The sequence below is a fragment of the Tursiops truncatus genome, chromosome 14 (assembly GCF_011762595.2).
Source record: "Tursiops truncatus isolate mTurTru1 chromosome 14, mTurTru1.mat.Y, whole genome shotgun sequence".
Lineage (NCBI taxonomy): Eukaryota > Metazoa > Chordata > Mammalia > Artiodactyla > Delphinidae > Tursiops > Tursiops truncatus.
The window spans coordinates 25,162,204-25,173,224 of NC_047047.1; the positions used below are offsets into that span (position 1 = coordinate 25,162,204).

Genomic DNA, 11,021 nt, shown 5'->3' on the forward strand with positions numbered 1-11,021 from the left:
CCATATACAAAAATAAACTCAAAATGGATTAAAGGCTTAAATGTAAGACCTGAGACCACAAAACTTCCAGAAGAAAATACAGGCAGTAAGCTCTTTGGCATCAATCTTAGCAATATTTTTTTGAACATGTCTCCTAAGGCAAGGGAAACAAAGCAAAAATAAACAAACGGGACTACGACAAACTGAAAAGCTTTTGCACAGTGAAGGGAACTATCGACAAAATGGAAAGCCAGCCCACTGAATGGGAGAAGATATTTGCAAACGATGTATCTGAAAAAGGGTTAATATCCAAAATATACAATGAACCTATACAACTCAACATCAAAAAACGAACAACCCGGGGCTTCCCTGGTGGCGCAGTGGTTAAGAATCCGTCTGCCAATGCAGGGCACATGGGCTCGAACCCTCGTCCGGGAAGATCCCACATGCCATAGAGCAACTAACCACGTGCACCAAAACTGAGCCTCCACTCTAGAGCCCACGAGCCACAACTACTGAAGCCCGTGTGCCTAGAGCCCATGCTCCACAACAAGAGAAGCCACCTAGATGAGAAGCCCGTGCACCGCAACAAAGAGTAGCCCCCACTCGCCACAACTAGAGAAAGCCCGCGCACAGCAATGAAGACCCAACACAGCCAAAAATAAATAAATAAAATAAATAATTTTTTTTAAATGAACAACCCAATTTAAAAATGGGTAAGGGACCTAGATAGACATTTTTCCAAAGAAGACATACAGAAGGTCAACAGGCACATGAAAAGATGCTCAGCATCACTAATCATCAGGGAAATGCGAATCAACATCACAATCACTTCACACCTGTCCGAATGGCTATTATCAAAAAGACAGCAAATAATAAATGTTGACAAGGATGTGGCGAAAAGGGAACCCTCATGCACTGTTAGTGGGAATGTAAATTTGTGTAGCTACTATGAAAAACAGTATGGAGTTTCCTCAAAAAATTAAAAATAGAGCTACCATATGATCCATCAGTTCCACTCCTGAGTGCTTATTCAAAGAAAAAACACTAATTTGAAAAGATATATGCACCCCTATGTTCATTGTAGCACTATTTACAGTAGCCTAGATACGGAAGAAACCTAAGTGCCCATCAATAGATGAATGGATAAAGAAGATGTGGTATATATACACAATGGAATATTACTCAGCCATAGAAAAAAAAAAGAATGATATCTTGCCATTTGCAACAGCATGGATGGACCCAGAGGGTATTATTCTAAGTGAAATAAGTCAGACAGAGAAAGACAAATACTGTCAGATTTCACGTATATGTGAAATCTAAAAAACAAAACAAATGAACAAACCTAACTAAACAGAAACAAAGTCATAGATATAGAGAACAAACAGGTGGTTGCTAGAGGGGAGGAGAGTAGGGAGAGCAGAGAAATAGCTGAGGGAGGGTAAGAGGTACAAACTTTCAATTACAAAATAAATGAGTCACAGGTATCAAATGTACAGTATGGGGAATATAGTCAATAATTATGTAGTATCTTTGTATGATGACAGATGGTAACTAGACTTACCATAATGTTCATTTGGGGATGTATAGAAATATCAAATCACTATGTTGTGTACCAGGAACTAACATAGTGTTGTAAGTCAATTTCACTTCAAAAACCAACAAACTCATAGAAAAAGAGATCAGATTTGTGGTTACCAGAGGCAGGGAGTGGGGGAGGGTGAATTGAATTAAGGTGGTCAAAAGGTACAAAATTCCAATTATAAGATAAATAAGTACTAGGGATGTAAGGTACAACATAATAAATATAATTAACACTGCTGTACATTATATATAGAAGTTGTTATAGAGTAAATCCTGAGTTCTCATTACAAGAAAAAATTTTTTTGTATTTCTTTAATTTTATATCTATGAGATGATAGATGTTCACTAAACTTATTGTGGTAATCATCTCATGATGTGCATAAGCCAAGTCATTATACTGCACACTTTAAACTTACACAGTGCTCTATGTCGATTATATCCCAATAAAACTGGAAGAGAAAAAAGAAGTTGGAACGAACTTTAGCAACATTGATGGAGTGTCTGTAGGGAAGACTGGCATTTTCCTTCACAGAGGCAACATGTTTCAGGCCTGGTTCTTCAGCTTTACAGAATCAGAAAGTTGATTTTATCAACATCCTCTCGGAGATAGAGTCACCTTATCAAGCTCAAGACTAAAGTATTAGCCAGAATATTTTAGAGGAAGAACCATAACCACTATAATCATCAAGAAGAACAGAAACTTGACAAACACATCCTGCCATCAGGATGCCTCACTGAGCCAGCACTCCCTCTCCTCTGAGCCACACTTGGATGATGGCTGCCAGCATCTGCCACTGTTGCTCCCTTCCTCTGTGCTCCATTTCTGGCCAACCCCTTCTAATGGACACATTCATTCTTTAGATAAGCCAGTACCATCCATAGGCTCTAGTCAAATCTTGCTCTGGTCTGTAAGCCATTCTCCTTTTCTTTAAATTTATTTAATCTTTATATGTTTTGTTTTATTTAATTAATTTATTTTTGGCTGCGTTGGGTCTTCGTTGCTGTGCTCAGGCTTTCTCTCCAGTTGTGGCGAGTGGGGACTACTCCTCCTTGCAGTACGTGAGCTTTAGGCACGTGGGCTTCAGTAGTTGTGGCGCACGGGCTTAGCTGCTCCACAGCATGTGGGATCTTCCCAGACCAGGGCTCGAACCTGTGTCCCCAGCATTGGCAGCCGGATTCTTAACCACTGTGCCACCAGGGAAATCCCCATTCTCCTTTTTTAAGGTGACTGTTTTTCATAGACCTCATCACTCTGTATTGATTTTATTGTTTAATTATTTGAGGAAACACCTATTGTTCTTATTTCCAGATTCTCAACTTTGCTATTGTCCCCATGTACTGCCCATGGTAGGAATTTCTAATCTTCAACCCTTTCCCTGGGGAGAAAAAAAACACTTATTTGTCTTATCCAAAATTCTGTTGTTTCAACTTGGGGCAATATTATCCTCTCTACTTTTTGAGATCCTTTGTTCAATTTCATTTATTTAGTTCTTTATCTGCCTCCTTATGCTTTAATAACCATTTTGCCTCTCTGAAGAGAAGCTGTTCAGTCATTTCCGTACTTCTTACTCAAGTTGAAGTCCAGGCTCAGAAAAATTACTTCTTGTTTTTCCTATGACACAATAAGTTTCACATTATTAAAAAGAACATTTCTCTTCACTCATGAGGAACGTTTCTTTGACAATGACTTCACATTTATCACTGTAGTACCTGAAAACATAGTAGAGCAGATGAGATTTTAAGGAGAAATGGTCAAGAATAATGTTGCTTTATAAACTCCTTAAGGCAAAGAATATCATATACCTTTGTATATTATTTCATCTTCCATGTAGTACATAATTAATATTATTGCTTGATGCAATGAATGAAATAGCTAGTAAGCTAATGAACCCTCATAACTATCCACAGAAGATGGTAGAGTTTTTTTTTTTTTAAGTGAAAGCGAGTTTATTTAGAGAGATACACATTCCATAGGCAGAATGTGGTCCGTCACAGAGGGCGAGAGCAGCTGATGGTACAGTTTTAATTATACTGGTCGAAGAGAAATGCATTTGGTGCCCCTTTTCAGCCACAGAATAAGTCGTTAAATATAATATGAAGTCACTTAAGTCTCACCACACTTTCCCTGCTTGGGTGCCAATACGTTGGACTGAAGCCCTTTGTTTCCTGTGGAGAGTCTGCCACCTCTGCAGACTTGTCCTCAGGAATGTTGTTCTAGAAATAAACCAGCTTTCTCCTTGGGGTCCATGAGTCATACATAGAAGTTAATTCATTGGAGCAACTGGCTTTTCTTAGGCCCTTTGTAAAAGTATTTCAGAGAGTCCCTCATGGTGAGGCAAAAAAAGTCATGCTCCTCTTCAGTTTCTTTCCAGCTCTTGTCTCATTTCCTCTCTCAGTGCTTCCTCCATCACCTTATACTTGGCTTTTACTGACAAACTTTACCTCCAGACCTAGATCCCAATTCCTGAGCTAGTGTTGCCTAAAGAAGGAAGTAGACCATCAAAGCCTCATTACCCCACCTACCTACTCTCATTTGGAGATTCAGATTTGGAGTCAAACCACACTCCACCAGACCATCCCTGTCTTCTTGGCTGCTAATCACACTTGTGAGATATAGTATGTCAATAGCAAACTTGTATAATCTGTGTCAGAAGGTGGAGGTCAGGAATTCATCTTTTTTTCTTTTAGTCTTTTTTAAATTTATTTTTTTTATAACAGAGATAATAACTGAATACATTTTCACTGTGAAACAACAACATAAAACTGAAGTCCCCCTTGTTAACTAAGTATTTAACTTGCATTGCTATATTATTTTTGGCTGTTCTTGTATTCTAGAGTTTTTAAAAATATTCAATACAAGAAATACATGAATACAATAAAATACAAACACTATAGAAGTATGAATAATAAAAAGTGAATGTATCTCAGAACTCTACCCTATTTCCTGTCCGCTATTAAGAGTTTGATAATAGCCTTCCAGAGCTTTGTAAGAGGCATTTCCATACATATGTATGCACTTAGGCTAACAGTTTTATTTTTATATAAATGGGTCCATACCATACATCTGTTCTAGAACTTTCTTTATTCACTTACTATCTCCTAGCTTTCCATGTCAGTACATTTAGCTTTACTTTGTTAACAGCTGTATAATACTCCACAGTCTGTGCCATAATTTATTTAAACATTCCCCTATTGATGGGCATTTGAATTGCTTCCTGTTTGGGGTTTTGATTATTTGTTATCACAACAGTGCTGTACTGAACATCTTCACATATGTTTCTTTGTGTACTGTCCAAGAACGTCTCTAGGCTAGATATCTAGAGGTGGAATTGATGGATCCAAAAATGGGTGCATTTAATATTTTATATTTTTCAAAATTTGTAATTAAAGAATTAAACACTTTAACCACTGTTTCCCTTTCTTCTGCAGAGAGTTCTATCCTGGGAACTGATATTGACCTTCAGACTATAGACAATGATATTGTCAGCATGGAGATTTTCTTCAAAGCCTGGCTGCATAACAATGGAACAGACCAAGAACATGTCCACCTTCTTCTTCCTTCACGGAGTTTCAGCGACATTTCCAGAGCCAGAGATAATCCAAGTACACACCCCCCAAAAGACATATTATATAGATAATAATTATCCTAGTCTAGGATTAGGACTCTAGATTGGAAACTCATCAGAATACAGAGTAGCTGAGGTTTAGGGATTGGAGGAGGATTGGATGAGGCTCTCCATGTAAGCATGAGGAGTAAGAAAAGAATTTCTAAAAAGTAACCACCACAGTTAGAAAATTGAGCCTGATTAAGCCCAGACAGCAAGGGCCAGTTAGTTTCAGTGTAAAGACTTAAACACCTCAATAATAGGGCATCAGCTACACTACATAAGAGCACAGTGAATCATATGTTTTCTCAAGTTTTCATTTTTGATGCAGCAGATATCATTGACATTATAATTTCAGGTAAGCTGGTACCTTGACAATATCAATAGGGCCTGTGAGGAGAGGAAAAGAACCAAAATTAAATGATTAAATAGAGGTCTTCTCAATAGGGAGACACCAAACTGAGGGGAACTAAAGCAACTACAGAGGCAAGCCCCAGGGAGTACAACTAGTGGCCCTATACCATGTTCACAAAGTATGTTCTGGCAATTGTAGAAACCAAGAGGTCAAACCAGTGTTCCAGGCATGTCAGCAAGGTCCTGGATATTGTTATGGCTGACAGTGTTACTTAATTCAGGTCCCACTAGATTGTAGGGATAAAGCCATTTCTAGTCTCCATCCCCTTTGAAACTTGGCCTAGGACCTGGGTGGCAGGGCCCGCAAATGGACCCATCAGTATAGTCAGCCACAGCTCCAAAGGGAACAGACTAAATTTTGTCTTCCCCTTTAGGGATGGGAACTCAATGAGAAAAATGGGTATAGACTTCCTTCCATCCCCAAAGGGGAGGACACACATTGGTCCTTTCTTTCTGGGGATAGCCACTGGGTACTTAATCTCCCTCCCCCTCCCCCACATTTCAATCTAGGGCCTGGGATGCCTTTAACAACTTAACTTGATTTTACTGTCTTTCTTTTGTGTGTAAAATTTTCTTCCCAGGACCTCCATTCCACGCACTTTGTCCGAGACTAACAGTACCAATTACTCACTTCTTATCTATTTTCCCCAAGCACTATGTTAACTCCTTTTATTGCATCATCCCCTTTCACCTTCATAACAACAACATGGTGCAGGTACTATTATCATATGTCATTGAATCTAAGATGCTGTCCATTATAAGATACACCATTATTTTATATACCACTGAGAAAGAAAAACAATGCCAATTAAATGTGACACATTGCTTTTTTATCACTTAGAAATATTATTTTATTCTTACTGAGAGAGTTCTTTTAGGTTAGAGTAGTAAGTAAGGGTTAAGAGTACCTGTCTGGTCGATGGTGATTGCAAGACATACATAGAGCTGTTAGTAAGTGAAAAAAAATGTGTCTTAAAATGAATAAATATAATATTATCCCTGTTTTACAGATGAGAAAACTGAGACAGAGAAATTAAACATTTCTGCACAGAAAATTAATATTCAAGCCAGAATTTGAAGCCAGGCAACTCCATATCCCATTCTTAACCCTTAGGATTAGAAATCTATATTTTATACATTTGACTACTCTCAGCCTAGAGGACATTCATCAAACTCAAGTCTATCACTTCCAGAGCCTGGGCCCTTACCTACTGTGCAACCTGCCTCATGTTGGGCAATTTTGAGCAAAGGGGCTGCCTCATGCTGGGCACATCTCTCATTAGGAGGGCTGGGGCCATCCAAAGCCAGGAGCTCCTACAGCCAGCCTTTCTTCTACTGTTGCATGGCATTTGCCCATGGTAGTGTTGAGAATTTCTCTGCTTTGCCCTCCCTTGTTCCATGGCTTTCAGCACCAGGGTCAGAGCCAGAATGTTTATCTCCATCTGCAATTATTTTTTGGAAACCACAGGTCTTAAGGATGGGTGGTAGAACTTAGATCCAGACTCTTGTGCTGAAGAGGTCTTCACTGGAATCCAGATGCTCAGGCATAAGTTGGAATGAGGTCCAGAGAAAGTAGGCCTCCTCTGGGGTGGGCGTGACCCACATGAGAGTTTAAACAAGCACAATAAAGACCATATCATAGTTATCCATTATTTACAAAACTGATGCATTGCCCCATATGTAGATTTCTGGAAATGTGGTTCCCCACAAAAAAATAAAACAAAACAAAAACACTGAGCTCTCCTACTATAGAATCTTTTGAGGACTGCTCCTCAGCTATCCACTTTGACTGCTCCTTACAAGGTTCTCCACCCAACACCACCTGCTTCTGTAGCTGCCTCGGGCCCTTCACCCACTCTCTAGGTGCTTCCCTCAGAGGCATCTTTCTCACAGTGCATAGTCTACCTCAGCTGAGTGTCTTTTCCCATATCTTGGATTTGGGGGTCTGCCACCTCTGCACCTGAGTCTGAGTGGTGAGAAGCATACCTGGTTCTAGACTCTAGCCCTGGTAAAACGTTTTTCCCAGCTTTGGAACATTGCTGAGACTACAACTCCAGTAGTTCTCATCCCTGGCTACAGTAAGAATCACATGAGGGGCATGTGGGATCTTCCTGGACTGGGGCACGAACCCGCGTCCCCTCCATCGGCAGGCGGACTCTCAACCACTGCGCCACCAGGGAAGCCTGAGGAACTTTTTAAAATACCAATATCAGCTCCATCCCCAGAGATCCCAATTTCATTGGTGTGAGGTAGGGGCCAGACATCAGTACCATTTGCGAGTTCACTAGGTGATTCTTACTACAACCAGAGTTGAGAACCTAAGCCAGATGAGCACAGCCATCTAGTCCTAAAGCCCAGGGACCCAATAATGGAGCAGTCAGGCACAGAGGAAAGGAGGGGAAGCTGAAGTCCTAGGCAAAGTCCCTCCTGCACTTCCTGGGCTCTAGGACACACCTGGCCAAGAGCTGTCTCACCCAGAACTGATGTCTAGGTCTGATTGCTAGGCCCAGGAGGGCCAGCTAGATCTGACATCTATTCTGGCATCCTATTTTTTCTACATTATTTCTACTTTCATTTTTACCTCATGTTGCAGTTACTACAGTCATTTCATAAATCACTGACATCAACTACTAGCCTTCTCACAAGTATGCAGCACTCATACATTCATAGTTTGTTAACAGTATTTAAACCCAATATACATTTTATTTAAAACCTTCATAATACCAAGGATTCAAATCTAGTGCAACAGGACATTGTACACTGTGACATGTGAATGTACGTGCTGGAGCAAAAGCTTAATACAGAAGCAGATGAATAACCCATACACAGTTAGTTGAAGCCCCCTCAGAACTGTTGTCTGGCACTGCAATCATGTTCCAAGGCCCAGAAGATTCTATTCACTTGGGGAATTAAAAAATAAACTATTTCAGGAAGTTATTCCTCTCCCTCCCTCGAATGTCCCTAGAAGAGCTCACAGAGAAGCAGTAGCTGTCAGCTGACTGCCTGACTTCTGCTTTCCTGTTCTTCCTTCATCTGACCTGCAGTCTTGCCAAAGCTTAGCCACAGGGAAGCAGGAGGGGCAAAATTTCCTTCTGTGATTGCCAAAAGGCCCTGCATATTTCAGTGTTAGCCGCCTCCTCCGCAGAGGACACACGTTCCTCTCAGACTCGATCACAAGCCAGATCTCTCACTATGAGACAACTGCTCAGCCAGCCCAGAAGTAAAATAAGAAAAAGATCATGCCACAACCAGAAAATAAGTTACCTGTTGTGTAGAGCAATACTGTTCCAGACTTGCTCTCCCTTCCCAAACCAACTGTACTTTCCTCTGTCACTCCCTGGCCTCCTCCCAGCCCTACTTGCTGGGTGGAGGTGGAATTGGGTGGCAGATGTTCTCTCTTAACCGTATAACCTGAAGTAAACTGTGAAAAACAATCCCTCCCCCAATGCCGTTTTTATCGTAGTGTGCCTGAAATGTGATCTCCAAGAGCGACTTCTCAGCCCATCCCTGCTCCCTGGAACAGCTGATGGCTCCTTGAGAATGGATGACCCCAAAGGAGACTTCAGCACCCTCTACCAGATGGTTTCCCAGTCATCAGCCTCTCGTTACAAGCTCCGGGTGATCAAGTATGGCCCAAGAGAACCTCTCCCATCCATGCAAATATTTATTCTTATTGGTTCCACAGCTAGGAAGAACAGAGGTAAAGGGCATCCCCAAGTGTCAGGCAGCAGGGAGTCAGTTCCAAAGCAGCAACTACAGGTATGAGCATAAAAGAGTAAGGTCAGGCTACTCAGTATGTGGAGATGAATGAGGAGATTGTGGAAGATGTGCCTCAGTAGGGTATTCTGAAGTCTGGATGAGGACTGGATATCCATATAGTCTCTGAGAATGCAGAGGAAAAAAAAAAGATCAGCAGAATGATGTTTATCCATTCAGTAAATGTTTATTGAATACCATCGTGACAGAGATCTGACCTTCAAGGAGCAAGTGACACAGAGGATCTACCCCACCTTCCCATTTCTTTAAGTACTAGAATTCCTGTTTCCAGAAGAATCAGTTCCAGGGTGGAATTAGCAATGATGGCAAAGACCATTTTTACTGCTTCCTAGTTCCTATCACAGTAGCCATGTACAGTTATCTGAGTAAGCTTGTCCATGGATTTGTGACCATGGATACTGCTGGGGAACCTTCTTAAACGTACCCTCTTCTTAAATGTGTCTTCTGTCAGCACCTTGCCACAGAAGAACTAGGCCTGGGATGCAGATTTTTAGCGTACTCTTGTGTAATGTGGTCGCTGCAGCAGGAATGAATGGGACAGAATGAGCTCAGGAGAGGAAATATCCATCAGTCTTGAGGCCTCATGATGGCTGCTCCATTCATTGATTAACAGGCTTTGAGACTCTGCTGTGTGCAACATACCCTGATAGGTGCTAGCCATACTAAGGTGAATAATTCACAGGCCCTAACCTAAAGGATTTCACAATAGGGTCTTATACTTAAGCTAAATTTAAGTGGATCTGCGTCAAGGCTCTGGATATCTCTGAGGGGATTTTCACTGCCATTGTCTCTTCCCAGGGCTCTAAAATCCAGTGGGGTCTGTGAATCATTGACATATGGACTCCCCTTCATCCTCAGACCCACAAGCTGTTGGCAGCTGGAATGGGATGAGCTGGAAACAAATCAGCAGCATTTCCATGCTTTGTGTCACAGCCTACTGGTGAGTACCCATGTCACCCAGTGAAGAAGAGGAAGAGTGTTAAAGTACCCAACACAGAGAAGCAGCTAATTAATCCTACCCTGATCCCAAACCTGTCCCCGTCTTCCAGAGCACAGGGGAAAACTGGACATACTCTGAAATGTGGATTAAATATGACTTGCCTTTGTTGGTTTCACACTATAGAGAATAATTCCTGAACTCAGTTATATGACACTAAACCTGAAAATCCCTGATTTTGTACATTTAAATGGCAACAGGGAATTTTCCTTAAGTAACTATATTTTAAACCCTATTTTCTTCCTGTCACTGTGCTGGACATTATGGTTTATTTCAATGAAGAGCACTTAGTCTGTGCCAGACATTGTGCTAAACCCTAGATATTCAGTCTATTATGATAGACATTATCTATGGTCTCAAGAAACTTTCTAATGAAAGAGACAGAATTAAATATGTATATTCTTAATTGTGAGAATTTTATGAGGGAAAATAAGAGGTTGCTGTAAGAGAGCCTCTCTGGGAAAGCGACAATTAAACTGAGATCTGCCACGTGAATGGGAATTAGCTAGGTGAAGGGTGGCAGGAAGAGCATTCCAGGTGCAGGGAAAGGCATGTGCAAAGACCCAAAGGCCGGAAAGAGCTGATCCTCAAATCAAGAGTGGAATGACCATTGTGACTGAAACAAAAAGAGCAAGGACCAAGAGAGCCAAAAGGTGAGGAGCCAA

The 11,021-nt window shown here is 41.1% G+C and overlaps 1 non-coding gene across 1 annotated transcript; it reads left to right on the top strand.

The window, feature by feature from the left end:
* The first annotated feature begins 5,075 nt into the window (after positions 1-5,075).
* On the top strand, positions 5,076-10,206 carry LOC101334244 (uncharacterized). Its single transcript, XR_012325636.1, has 3 exons — positions 5,076-5,166; positions 9,046-9,208; positions 10,158-10,206. It is a non-coding gene; the product is annotated as an uncharacterized protein (transcript).
* The last annotated feature ends 815 nt before the right edge of the window (positions 10,207-11,021 follow it).